The sequence below is a fragment of the Anguilla anguilla genome, chromosome 12 (genome assembly GCF_013347855.1).
Source record: "Anguilla anguilla isolate fAngAng1 chromosome 12, fAngAng1.pri, whole genome shotgun sequence".
NCBI classification, from domain to species: Eukaryota; Metazoa; Chordata; class Actinopteri; order Anguilliformes; family Anguillidae; genus Anguilla; species Anguilla anguilla.
This window is the reverse complement of record NC_049212.1, coordinates 35,220,223-35,234,062: the sequence shown is the minus strand read 5'-3', so window position 1 is coordinate 35,234,062 and position 13,840 is coordinate 35,220,223. Positions and strand designations below refer to the sequence as shown.

At 44.0% G+C, this 13,840-nt stretch overlaps 1 long non-coding RNA gene across 3 annotated transcripts in view; it reads right to left on the bottom strand.

The window, feature by feature from the left end:
• Positions 1–13,840, bottom strand: part of LOC118209787 — a 48,401-nt gene that overhangs the window by 31,907 nt on the left and 2,654 nt on the right. For all 3 annotated transcript variants that reach the window (XR_004761769.1, XR_004761768.1, XR_004761770.1), the window contains exon 2: positions 12,439–12,494. This is a non-coding gene — a long non-coding RNA (uncharacterized LOC118209787). The remainder of the gene's footprint in view (positions 1–12,438; positions 12,495–13,840) is intronic.

The window sequence follows — 13,840 nt, the reverse complement described above, 5'->3', positions numbered from 1 at the left end:
ATTCCAACTAATTGAAAAATGAATACAGGTACTGCTGCAGCTGAAATAAGTACTCCTTAAAGTGGAAATACTACCATAGAATTTAAATTTGAGCATACAATTTACTTCATTCCTTTTTTCCCCATTTCATGTAGAGTCATACACAATGCACAAAGCTTTTTGTTAATGCTCTCTAAGACACCACTAGATAAGATTTCCAGCCCATCTGTCTATAAAGCATAGAAGGCAAGTCTTTAAATCCCATTGGGATAGCTTCACCTGTGTGCTCTGTTACAGCGCCACCAAGTGGCTAAACTGATTTTAATAAGCAAGCTATGCGTTTCATTTTTTTTCATGTTTTTTTTTTTTGATCATGTGACGTTGCATCAATTGCATGCCGAGAGAAATATTTCTTAGTTAAAAACGAGGGTGGGCGGCAAAGTAGATAGGTTACTTCAACAGACGTTCCACATTTCAGCTCTAGGCTACCTGGTATCAAACAATGTTTCACTTGTATAGATTAATGAAATAAGACTGGCACAATATCTCCGTTGGACAGTATTAACCACACCATCCCTCCCACTGCCATTTTCAATGAACGCTCTTGATGACGGTTTTTCAAGGGCTGCCAAGAAATAGTGCATCGACTGAGAAGCTGTCACAACAAAGGGCTGCTTACCAAGGACATAATAAAAGATAATAAAAAATTCTGACCATGAATTTGCAATATCACATCCCGCTGACTGTACTGTAAAGGAGAGCTGCTTTGTGCCACATTTTGCCAGAAAACTCAGTCTGTTCTCTCAGTCGGGAGCTTTGAGCGACAAAGAACACAAACATGGTTTGTGTGTGTGAGTGTGTGTGTGTGTTCGCGCGTTTGTGTGTGTTTTATATGTGTGTGTGTGTGTGTGTGTGACCAAAGACAACATTAAATCATTTGCACAGATTATTGAAATGTAATCATATTTATAATGGAAAATTATAATTAGTCTCAGGCCTATCGTGTTAAGATTTAAAGATAAAGCAGACAGAAGCAGACACATTTTCTCCATTGGTCCAGTAACACACTTCAAAATTGACATGTCCGTTTTACTTTTGATAGGATATGTATTTATTTTACTGAAGATATAACAGACAAAAAAAATTGCAATAGCTAATGTGGTTCAACACACACAGCAAAAAATATGCAATCAACCCACAAAGGTTTACTGCTTTGGAAAAGATCATTTTGGCTGGCACAACAGAAGAGTGTTTGACCGCATCGAGACCTTCTCGTTCACGATGACATCTGCAACAGTGAATTAGTTGTGAATGGAACTAAATACAGTGGCACAGGGCAATAAGTTATACATGGTGAAATGCCAGGCCTTTGGGTTTGTGGGATTTGGAAAAGTACAATTCAGAGAAGCTGCAATTTTTTAATGCTGCCCCTAGGCCAAATGCAACCGCAGACTTGAATGGCAGTCTTCTGTGTGATGGAATCTGCGTGTGTGTGTGTGTGTGTGTACTTGCTCTCAAACTTGGCTGCAAACGGATCTTTCAGCAAGACAATGACCCCCAGGCATACCTCAAAATCGACCAAGAAATGGTTACCTGACCACAGGATTATAGTTTTGCAACAACCATCTCGGCCTCCAAAGTTAAAACAGGCAGAAAATTTGTGGCGTGCATTGAAGAGGGCAGTCCACAAGCATGGACAAAATGATCTACATGATCTTCAGTGACTGTGTATGGAGTTCCCCCCAGTACGTTTCCAAATCTCATAAGAAACTATGGAAGATGTCTAGAAGTGGAATTCTTGCCAAGGGAGGGGGCACAAAGTATTCAAAACAGGGATGTAAACAAACGCGTAACTTTAGGATGAATATTATGGCGGGGGGTAAAATCCACAGACCCCAAGAACTGCCTGCTAGGGGCGCCCGGGGCATGCCCCCACAAATTAATGAGAATTGCTGTGAAATTATAATTTTTAGTTAATTCTAAAGGGAAAATCATTCATACTACTGATCAATATATGCCAATCACAACATGAAATCCCTATATTAAATTATTTATCACCATCATGATATATCACCCCCCCCCCCCCCATAAATTGTGTGTAAATAAACTTAAAAACACAATTTTTTGAGCATACATAAATTCATTGTTTTTTCCTCTCCCTTCATGGTCTTCCTTGCTCAGATCAATAACACACACGCAGTTTTGTGGTGCACTTAGCCAGGCCATTGATTTCCTTTGTTATGGCTGACTACATTCTTGCCTTCGTGTGTTCAAGGGTCCAAGTGTTCTCATTTCAGTAGGGAAATAATGCGTCGGTTTCCCCGTGAAAGCGTGCGAGTTTGAGCATATTAGCCTATGTGTGGCGTGTGCGTGCGCGGGTGCGTGACTGTGTGTGTACGTGGCTTGTTTGTTCCGCAGTTCTACGTGCGAGCTGGCCATTAGGCAGATGCGGTTTTTGCTTCTGCTGCGTGACTTGAAGTGTTGTAAATAAAAAATATCTAGAGAGCGCAATGAAAAAAGTAGCTAAAGTGAACACATAACAACCAACCAACCCCCCCCTCCCCCTCCCCCTCTTCTCGAATAATAAAATTTAAAAAATCTTCCCCTGAGCCCATATGTCATGCCTGCAGCCTGGCTCTACCAACCGCAGGTAGCATTCACGAAAACAAAATGTAAAAATGCTTAAACACTTAATTGGCAATGCCAACAGCCTCGTTGTATTTACGATGGTTTTTCCGTGTTTGTTTGAGAGGTTTACAGTGGCCGATTCTTTGATTCTGCAGGTGAATTTAATTGTCAGTATCGATGTCCCCCCGCTGCGGCGGTCAGGTTGCCCGTTTCTGCATGCTGTTTTTCCCCTCTGGAGTTCGTTTATAGTCATTGCTGCTCTCACGGAATAGCAACGGATCGCCCGCCTCTCACGGCAGCCACAGAATACTAAATCACCATCACATGTTAACAGGAGGCGTGTGAAATCCCGCGGCCAGCTTCGGATCTCCGCGCGCCACGACCACTGGTCTTATTGCGCGCACTTCTAAGGTTTCGTAGCCTACACGCATTTTCTATCTAAACGGTAAATCCTCTCTCCCGGGTCTTGAAAGGGCCAGGTGGGATTTTGTGTGGGGCACAGAAAGTATCACAGCTGGAGCGTGTTTTAGTGGAATACTTAATATTTAGATAGATTTTAAGATTTATTTCTTGATTACCGCCTTTTGTTTTTACTCTTGCCCAGTCCTGGTCCCGATTTTTTGCTCCCCTCTCACTTATCTGAGATTTGTAATAAAAGAGCAAATCCCATTTCCACCCGGTAGTTCTGGTTCTAAACTCCACATGCAAAGAGGCTCGGGAGATCAGAGGAGGGAGAGAAGGGGGTGGACTGGAGGGGTGGCAGGGTGGAAAAAAGATTGTGTAAACAGTCGCCCTCCCCCTGCACTGACAAAAACTATTTAAACTTGAAAAGCAAAACACAAAATGCATAAAGATACTGCAGACACCCTCTGAAAATATTATCTGTGTACAAAACATGTCCTCTGCATTAATTTAAAAACACTGCTAAAATAATCAAAAGGAGTCAAAGGTCAGGTCCCCTGAGTGCACAGCTCTTGACCAGAGGTCAAAATCCATGTTGCACACTTGTGTGCTTTGTTAAAGGAAATTTTGGAGCGCTGAGTTTAGTCTTGCCATTCTTCATACAGCATATGTGTACGGGGTTCTAACAATCTTATCTCTGCCGCAAAAACATAATCTAAGAGAGTTGTGTTGCACTATGACCACATTAAAAATGATCAACGCTTTCTTCTTGCATTGATTTCTTGATAATAAATATTCCTGGCTGGCAAGAGATGTCACGTATCCCACATTTGCAGGGACAAATAATCTATAAAGCACTCAAGTGAGCAAACGGCACCAGACCTGCCACTGACCGTATGCGTGTGGCTCCTGCTGCCTGCGTTTACTCGCTGCATCGATAACGAATCAATAGATCTTTGGCTGTTAATCAGGGGGTCCGGTGTCCCCCCGGGACTGAAGTGGGTTAGTGGGTCAGTCAGACGCACAGCGCAGAGCTGATCAGCAAGTCCGCGCCGAAAGAGAGAGAGAGCGAGCGCGCAAGACGAAACTCCGGGGAAACGGATAGTGTGCAAACAAACGTGTCTCCCCGAATTGAAGGCGGCGGCGCCCCATGCGCTGGTGTCCCGGGCCGAAGGCCGACGGGAACGTGGGAGCGATTAGGGGAGCGCGCTCTGGTTCCTGTTACCACCGCGGCGCCCACATCTTCTCCGCAGCTGGGGGGGGCGGGGGGGGGGCGCCTTCTCTACCGCGACCCCTGACCCCGGCGCCCTGCGGGCTGGGCCGCTCAGACTTCAGGCTGCCTGCGTGACGCGGCGGGACACGCGATGTCTGACCGGATAGCGGGCCGTCGCCAAGACGACACGCCACCAGGTCTCGTGCCTGACCACCAGAAAACAAAAGCGCTACCTCAACAGCAGCAGCCGGCTCACACGCCCACCTAATCACAACCAGCGCCGTCGTCTTGCGCTCTTCAGGAGGGGGCTACGTTACACCATGAACCAAAAGCCGGAGGGGCGAGCGTGCCGCTCTCTCACGGCTTCTGTGTGCTGGAATAGGCGCCGGCGGCGTATTCTGGCGTGCTAGCGACGAAAGTCGAATGCAGATGACGGAAAAAAAAGGGTCAAATGAGAACATGTGTGTGCTCCAAAACGAAGTGCAACATGTCGCAAACCAAAAAGCTAAAATGTAAAAAGAATCACCAAAACTGACTTAAATAAGGAGCTTTACCCATGCTAGTCATTACATTACATTTATTTGGCAGACGCTTTTATCCAAAGCGACGTACAAAAAGTGCATTTCATGGTCATCGACAACTACTAAACACAGGTTCAGTAAGATACGATACTTATTTTGTGCAGCTATTTCTAGCCAAGAACACAGTTTAGTTCACACAGTGAACACTAATCAGACCTAACCTCTGCAAAGCCATCCAGGCAGAAGAATAACAGTCGGTCCTTCAGTACTTACTTTATACCAATAATGCATATATTTTTAAATTGACATTTTTACTTGAATATGGGTGTTAACCCAGAAAGAACAGGGTTGGACACAAGCCCACCCAACCACACACAACAAATGGGAACCTGTCCAAATGTTCTGCCAGAGAGCTGCTATGGTGTCCCCGCAATACACTTTCACAGAGACATCATCTTCTAACAGCATAATTTGGCACAGGCACGCAAGTTTCCGTTACAATAACCAGGGATCCTCAGTAAGTCTCCCAGGCTGATCTCGGGTGCCTCCCCTGACTGGCAGAAGTAAAATCTTTATTCTTTATTGGTTGACAATTTTCAATCCCATAAAACCCACTACTTTAAAAGACACAGATTTTGAAAGAAAAAAAATCATAACATACAAGAAACAATGCTTGCATTAATCAAAAATGCAAACTCTGTTGAGCTCTACCACAGCGACCATTTAGCACAAGCATTTCTATTAATCTGTTCCGAACATGCTCATGATTCTAAAGGACAGACATTTTAAAATACACTATAAAACAGACTCAGATTTCCTTAAAAACCCAGAACATTACAATAGGCAAGATGCATCATAATGGTATTACATTGCCATTCTATAAAAGGACATGTGGCTGACAGAAGTGCTGGCTCATATTGTGTCCCAAAAATTACGAGCCAAGCCGATTCGCCATAAAATCTGGACGGTCCACAGACACATGGGCCAACAAAAGGAAGTTAAGGTTTCTGGGCTTAATGAAGTGAAATCATAAGATGCTGCAGCCACAGCCAAGCTTGTACTAGTCACCGCTCCAGGCTTGTCCAACCAGTTTCCCTTTTTAACGTGACTCACATCGCTCTTGACTGCTGTTTGCTGACTACTAGCTCATTAGTCACACAGCTAATCAGCCACTGCACGGCAACTACCGGGAAATCGCATTTTGCGGTAAAAGCAAAAAATGATTATCCTGCCCTTTCTTGAGTCATATTTTGAGAGAAAAACACATTTCGGTTTAAATGCCAAAAACTCCAGATTTATAAACTGATACTGATAAAGGATGTAAATGCAAAGTATACGCAAAGAAAAATCTATATTAGGGATTTAATATTGCCCTTTTTTTTTTCCTTGAAGTTCATTTTTTGTCCATTTTCAAATTGAGGGAATGTCAAGTGTGATGCTGGAAGTCAGGGACTCGAAAGACGACGGATTGCAGGCAGCAGGATAGATTTGCTAATTAGACCACTAAGCATAAGACAAAAAAAAAAAAAAAAAAAATTTGATGGCTTGTTCGAAAGGGGCACGTTACAAAAACTAAAACGTATTTAAAAAAAAAGATCAGGCCCATATGCTCCACACTATAAAAAAAAAAAAAAAAGAGAACAGCTTTTGTAATTGTTTTCTTGGGGAATGACATGGCAGTAAAGAAATCTCGAGCGTGGTGCATTCGCCCTGTTATTGGAGGGTCCTCTCTTCACTCGAGCGCTTTTGAACACACAGGGAGCCGTGTGAACGCGCGCCGGCTGCCAACATCTGGAAGCACGCTTAATGATCATTAAAAAACGAGCCTAAACGTTTATTAAATAGTGCTGGTTGAGGGGGTGGGGGGTGGAGGGGGACCACGACAGAAGAGATCTCGAGCTTTCTTCCCAGACGACTAACAGCTCTGTGGCTTATGCCCTTGCAAGGGTTCCAAACATGCAGCCAATAAAACTTTATGGGGCCCCCGCACATGATTTAGGGTCGCCTGTAAATTCACATCCAAGTCTTTTCACCTGCGTGTGGCTTTTGTTGCGTTGTGGTCTGACTTGAGGCTTAAAAAAAGGACCTAGGCAGGAAGTAGGAGAAAGAAAAAAAAAAAAAAAGTACTAACCAGCAAAGGTGTTTGATTGGACATGCCAAACATCAAAGACATCAGCTCTGACCCCCCTTGACTTCCTCCACACTTACTCTGGAGTTTGTTTCAAAAACCTTTTAGCAGAGGCAGAGGACAAAAAAAAAAAAAACCCCAACGAGAAAGACAAACACGCCAAATGATAAATGCAATGGGAAATGTTGATGTTTTAGTACATCACCCTAGTTTGCCCTCTAACCCCTTAAACCTGTGTCCATGCTCCGACGCTGTACAGTATATGCAGCCTGACTGAAGCGGCCATTTGCAAAGTAAGACCTACTCAAAGATCAGCCCGTTCATCCGGCGCGCTAATGTACACAACGGACAGTCGCAGACGAGTCAGGCTCGCTTAAAAAAAAAAGTAAAAAGTGACATCTGTCTGGGATTTAAGAGATTTCACCTGATCGTGAGCGCCTTGATTAATTTCGTTGAGGGTCTGGGAACTGGGAATGGGGCTAAATCGCAACCAGGTTTCTGGCAAGCAGGTAGAGATCCGAGACTTCGCGTCCTCAGCCACTCTCATGACTGTTGTAATTTTGTCTGGGCCCTTTGATGAAGTGCTCCGGAGACGGATCGAGATGTTTACTGGAAGGGTTCGTCTCATTGCTCACTTCCTAGTGGCCATTTTAGCTGATCGTGCAGAGTTCCACAGAGTTTACAGGGTTCCTAGTCAGATTTTCTGCTACAATAGCTCAGGGGCGACATAGCTCAGGAGGTAAAGCCGCTTTTCCACCGCACGGTACCGGCTCAACTCGACATTTTGTGGTTTTCCATCGGGCAAAAGTTGTGGATGGCACCTGGTACCTTTTTGGTATCACCTCCGTTGAGGTTCCAAGAGAGCTGAGGCGATATCAAAAGGCGACGTGAAAACACTGCAGACCACTGATTGGTCAGAGCAACGAGTTTCATGCGGCGTCGCTAATGATGACCAGCTACATTGACGGGGGTACCATCTGCAGTGGAAAACGTAGCACCTGGTACCAAAAGCGAGTAGAGTTGAGTCGGGTTGAGCCAGTACCATGCGGTGGAAAAGCGACTTAAGAGCAGTTGTCTGACAGTCGGAGGGTTGCTGGTTCGATCCCCTGCCCTGGGAGTGTCAAAGTGTCCCTGAGCAAGACACCTAACCCCTAATTTCTCCCAACGAGCTGATTGGTACCTTGCATGGCAGCCTTTCACCGTTGGTGTGTGAGTGTGTGTGTGAATGGGTGAATGAGAGGCATCAATTGTAAAGCGCTTTGGATAAAGCGCCATATAAATGCAGTCCATTTACCAAAGCATCTGCCTGACAATGGCTTTAAATGCACAATATACAACAAGGTTTATCTTTACAGAGCATAAAACTCAAATAGCATGCAAGATATTGGAGGAGATCTGCAAGATATTGGCTACTATTAAGGACAGCTTTACATATTCAGTTTCATGCCCCAACAAGGTAAGTTTGATAATGAAATATGTGTTACCTACAGTGGTGAGGAAGTTGAACTTGTTGTCCATTTAAACACTGACATGGTTTTTTTTTGGTTTTTTCCCCCAGTATCTCTAGGTCATCGCCAAACCTCCAAATATCACTTTACATAATATTTTAGTTCGTGAACTTTTGAAACAGCCAAACCAGGGTCTCTGTTTACATTTTAGATTGTGTGCTTTGAAAAATGACCTGCAGAGAAAGCAAATCTTATCGTGTGATACAGGAGGCGACTGACACAGAAGGATGCTTATCTTTCTGCATTAATATTCATTACCATCAGACTCCCGGCCAGTTATACAACTGCTTTTTTTTTATTTTTTTTAAATTTTTTTTATAAACAACAGGAGGTCACCTTCCGGAACTACAGTATGCATAGACCTCAGCCAACTCTAACAAATTAATATTAATGAGAACATTGATTTACACTAGAATGCTGTGTCTGTCCTTATGTTTGGATTATCGTGCGGATGTTTACTTTTCCATCTGCACATGCATTACGCATCCGTTTCATACTATGACATCACATGTACAATACCTATGTGCTTTCAGAGTATGGCACATTTAAATGGTAAATGGACTGCATTTATATAGCGCTTTTATCCAAAGCGCTTTACAATTGATGCCTCTCATTCGCCAGAGCAGTTGGGGGATTAGGTGTCTTGCTCAAGGACACTTCGACACGCCCAGGGCGGGGTTTGAACCGGCAACCCTCCGACTCCCAGACACTCGGTCTTACCTCCTGAGCTATGTCACCCCAGAAAGAAATTTAAAACAGAAAGAGCAGCAATTGGAATACCATAAGTGAAGCATAGGCTTTATTTGTCACGCTCGGCTTGTTATGATTTTCAAAGATGGTTGGGAAGAAATGGCTCTTGTAGCCATACTGATGCATGTCGACAACGCCACCAAGTCCTTCCACACATCTTGCAAATAGACATAATCTCATCCTCTGCAAATATACTGACCAATCGTGCATTCTCATAAGGGGAGAGTGTGATATCACAGAAGGCTTAAATGGATATTTATAGGCAAACTAGGTATATCATAGAAGCAATAATGGCTGCAAATAAAATGCTATTGATCGCATTCTCATCTTGTACCCAATATCTAGTCACACAGTATACTTCATGGTATCAAGAGAGTAGGGTTTTTTTTTTTTGGAAAGTTAAAGTTAACATCACTGCAATATATATTGGTCTCTTTTGAGCAACTGGCCTTGCAGCAGTGTAACAAGCAACGCAAAAATAATGCATAAGAAAAGAACAACAGTTAACAAGACATAAAAGATCAAAAGAGGAGAGAGAATAGATATGAACAGATTAAGAGGTGCAAGGACAGCTAATGTGCATGCAAACAGGTCAACCCATAGATCTGCTTGTGACAATGACTAACAGACTATTTAGCAACGAACACAAATATAAAGGACCGGCTTTTAAAGTGCGTGGTTTATATAGCCGCCTATTTCTAAATTAATCTCTTTGAGTTTGGCCATGTCATTTCCTCAGGAGGTCTGATAAGCTAATAAATCCGTGCGCAGAGCTGTGTCAGTGACGCTAGTCGTGCTCTCGTGCTCCAGACTCTCCGGGGTTTGGCAAACGTTTCCGTCGCCCTTTCCAGCGGTCGCGAGTCAGCGGCAGGTACAGACAGTCAGAGTCGGCGCACGCACGCCCGCACGTGCACGTACGCACGCGACACGCACCCCGCGGACGGACATCGCCTGCGCCGCTCTTCCTGTTATGGAAAGTTCCTCTCTTTTTGGCGTCAGGGTTTAGGCTGGGGATCTGTTTTTGTTTAAAACCCAGAATCACTTTTACCGTAACAGAAGGGGAGGGGGGGGGGGGGGAACCACGGTCCTGGGAGCTGCTCATGGCCACGGTTGTAAAACTGAGGTCAGGAAAATAAATTCCCAGATAAATCACCTGAAAAACCTCTTTCTGAAAATATTATTTCAGAGGTTATTTAACCCGGCTGCTCCCAGCTGAGTTGGTATATCTCATTTCCTCTCCTGATACTAACGGGCCAGGGCAGAGGATCGCTATGGAGCCAGTTCAGCCGAAGAATCCGTCTACCTCGTTCTAAAAGACAGGTTGAGGACCAGACCACCCCGGAGAAACTGTATGTCTGTCCCGTGAATTGGCTCCGATAGCACAAAGCCGGGAATTGGCAGTCCAAGAGCACCTGTTATTTGTATTTTCTTCATCTTCTGGTTATGCATTTCATCTCTGGTGATGCCCTGCTTTCTTTCAGCTTCAGATGTGTTGTTTAAGCTGACAATGACACTATATGACCAAAGGTATATGGAAACGCCTTGATCTGGGCCTGTTTTTTCATGGTTTGGGCTAGGCCCCCTAGTTCCAGTGATGGCAAATATTAATGTTACAGCACACAATCACATTCTAGACTAGTCTGTGCTTTCCAAGAAATGTTGGGATGCAAAGGAGTGTTTCCCCGTTTCATCTTGACAATGCCCCTGGGCACACAGCGAGGTCCATATAGAAATGGTTTTGTCGAGAACGGTGTGGAAGAACTTGCCTGCAAAGAGGCCTGACCTAAACCCCATCAAACACTGTTGGGATCACTTGGAAAGCTGACAGCCAGCCGGGCCTAATTGCTCAATCAGTGCCCAACCTCACTAATGCTCTTCTGACTGAATGGAAGCAAATCCCTGCAGCAATGCTCCAACATCTAGTACAAAGCCTTCCCAGAAGGGTGTAGCTTATTATAGCAGCAAAGGATGGACCAACTCCACATTACTGCCCATAACTCTGGATGAGATGTTGGAATTCAGGTGTCCACATACTTTTGGCCATGTAGTGTATTTTAGGCTTGGACATGCGGGCACAATTCACTGGAGGGTGTAGCCTACACCCAATCCATATTGTCCCCCCCCCCCCCCCAACCATTTTCAAAGACTGGCATTATTGCCACCCACAAAACACAGCACAGAGTGAACCGCCAGACATGACTAGGCCCTCGACCGTGTAGAAACCCACGGGGCACTGCCTGACTCACGTTAAGTAGCTGCTGTTTTTCACTCAGTGAGTCTGACTCACATGAGCGGAGTAAACGTCATTAATCCAGCCAGACAGTGATCCACGAGTCTGACTGCCGAAAGTATAACACAATGTGCTGGTGAACGGCAACCTACTTACTTCCCAGTCATACATTGTACACAGAATTATATTCTGATTTTATGCAGCCCGACATAAACATTTTAGATTTTCCTCTAGCGGTCTCAACTCACCCTGCTTTGCACACACCTGTGCACCTGACTGTACGCCTTACGAGATGGCCAGCTTAATTTATGTACACTGCTTCCTGTGTGAGACCCTTTGAATGCAACAGCCCCTGAAAATCGTTGCCTGGGGGGTAGGGGGCATCTTTCCTCACAGTAGTTCAACTCAGTTTTAGAAAAAAACCAGCCTCCTTTTTTGGTATAAGAGGAGAGGGTTGGTTTGGGTTCGAAGGACCGAAACAAAATGATTGTGCATGGATCTGCAATGAAGTTCAGGCAGGACAGCTGGTAACAAGTATGAAGGTTATCAGGCCAAATACTATTACACGCTGCATCTGCTTCAAAGCACAATAGGACCAATATGTACAGCTGATAAGTAAAACTAAAGAAACACAGTCCTTTGGTTTTGTTTTCTTCATAGGCTTAAAACGTGTAATCAAGAAATACCCATTTAGTTTACTTTGAGAAGAGGGCTATAACTTTATACATTTGCACTGGTACATATCATCCTTCCATTTCTATCTTTTAAAATTACCCTCACCCAACAGATGTGCATTAAAATCTGACCTACACTGAGAATTCTTGAGAGGTGAAATACGCATATGAGTACAGCATGTGCGCCTGTGTCTGTGCATGTGTTGAGAGGTGGAGAGAGAAATGGAGAAGCAAGTAAAGCATAGAGAAAATATGAGACCGAATGTATTTAGACTTTTGCTACGGGACATATGAACCTGTAATTCATTGTAAATGCTTAAATCTTTCAGACTTTAAAGCTCAAAAGTAAGTACCATACAGGCTCTGTTTAAATGTGCTGTATTCCCAAAAGGAGTGTTCACTTACAGTTCCAGTCTCACTCCATAGCCCAGAGGTGACTGCAGTTCAACTGCATGGTGTACCTATAAAAAAAGAGGAAAAGATTAAACTATCAAGACTTCTGAAAACACAAAAACACAAAAAACTGAGTTTCAAGAGCCTACAGGAAAACAGAAATACCAGAAGCCAAAAAGTCTCATAGGTAAAGACAACAGAAACCTGGTTGGAGGTTGCAGACAATATTAAAGCTGCCAAGCTGAATGGCTGATCATTTTGACTACAGTGAAAAGTATAACTCAAGACAATGTTTGAGAAATCTGGCAACCACTGGCTCTATAATTGAATCCTAATTTCAATTTATTTTAAAAATCTTGGTTTGATAATCAATTTTTGCACATCTAGAGACAATGGCAGTTTATTATATTGGATCAGTGCATGGATAGTAACCTTGGTAACAATGACATAGGGCAGTGGACCAGTTTGTAACAATGTCAAAAATCTGAAGTAGACGAGTGAATGCAATCAAAACATATCACCATTACGAGGAAAGGGTGATACAAGTAACAGCCCAAATAAAGGAAACACCAACCATAACATCCTTCTCTGCAATATTCTTCACAGACAATGCATTTGATGAAACTGCCCGCTCGCACGTTACATTTCAACTTATTCAGAGTTGCTCATCTGTTTTTCCCCTTGCATCTTGAACCAATACATGTACATCACAGACCAAGGGTATGCACTCTTGGCCACAGTTGCCCATAGTTAATGTTTTTCGCCAGAGACTTCAATTACCGACATTACCATAGCCATTCTTACTCATGAAACACTCGCAAATTCAGCAGTCTCAGTCACGGAACTTCTTGGCAAATGTGCTCTAACCACCACCACTTTTCTTTTTAAATTGTTTTTTAAATTTTTTTTATTTGACATCTAACATGGGACTCGGCACGTCCAATTTCCTCCCTAATTTGGAACGTCCAATTATCTGCACCCGCACGTTCATGTTCGAACCCCACTGCCGAATCGGGATAGTGTAGACATCCCCGGTACTCCTCCGAACTGTGGTGTCGCCATCTGCTTCTTTTCACATTGCAGACTACGGTCAAGCTCACGCAGTGAAGAGTGGGAGGAAGACCATTCATATGCGGCTTTGACGTTTACACTACAGGCGCCTGGTTGAACAGCAGGGATCGATAGAGAGTGAAGAACCGCTGACCCCTAACTGACTGAAGACTCCCATACCGTGACCCCCCAAGGAGCTACCGGCCACAGTCAAAACCGGCATGGTGCAGGTCTGATCCAAGACTGCGGAGCTCATCTGTGTACCATAGTGTGGTGCCTTATGCGAATGAGCCACCCAGCAGCCGCTACCAATCCATTACAAAGTCACAGATTCCTTCTAGCCATGGTAGCCAAAATAATACGC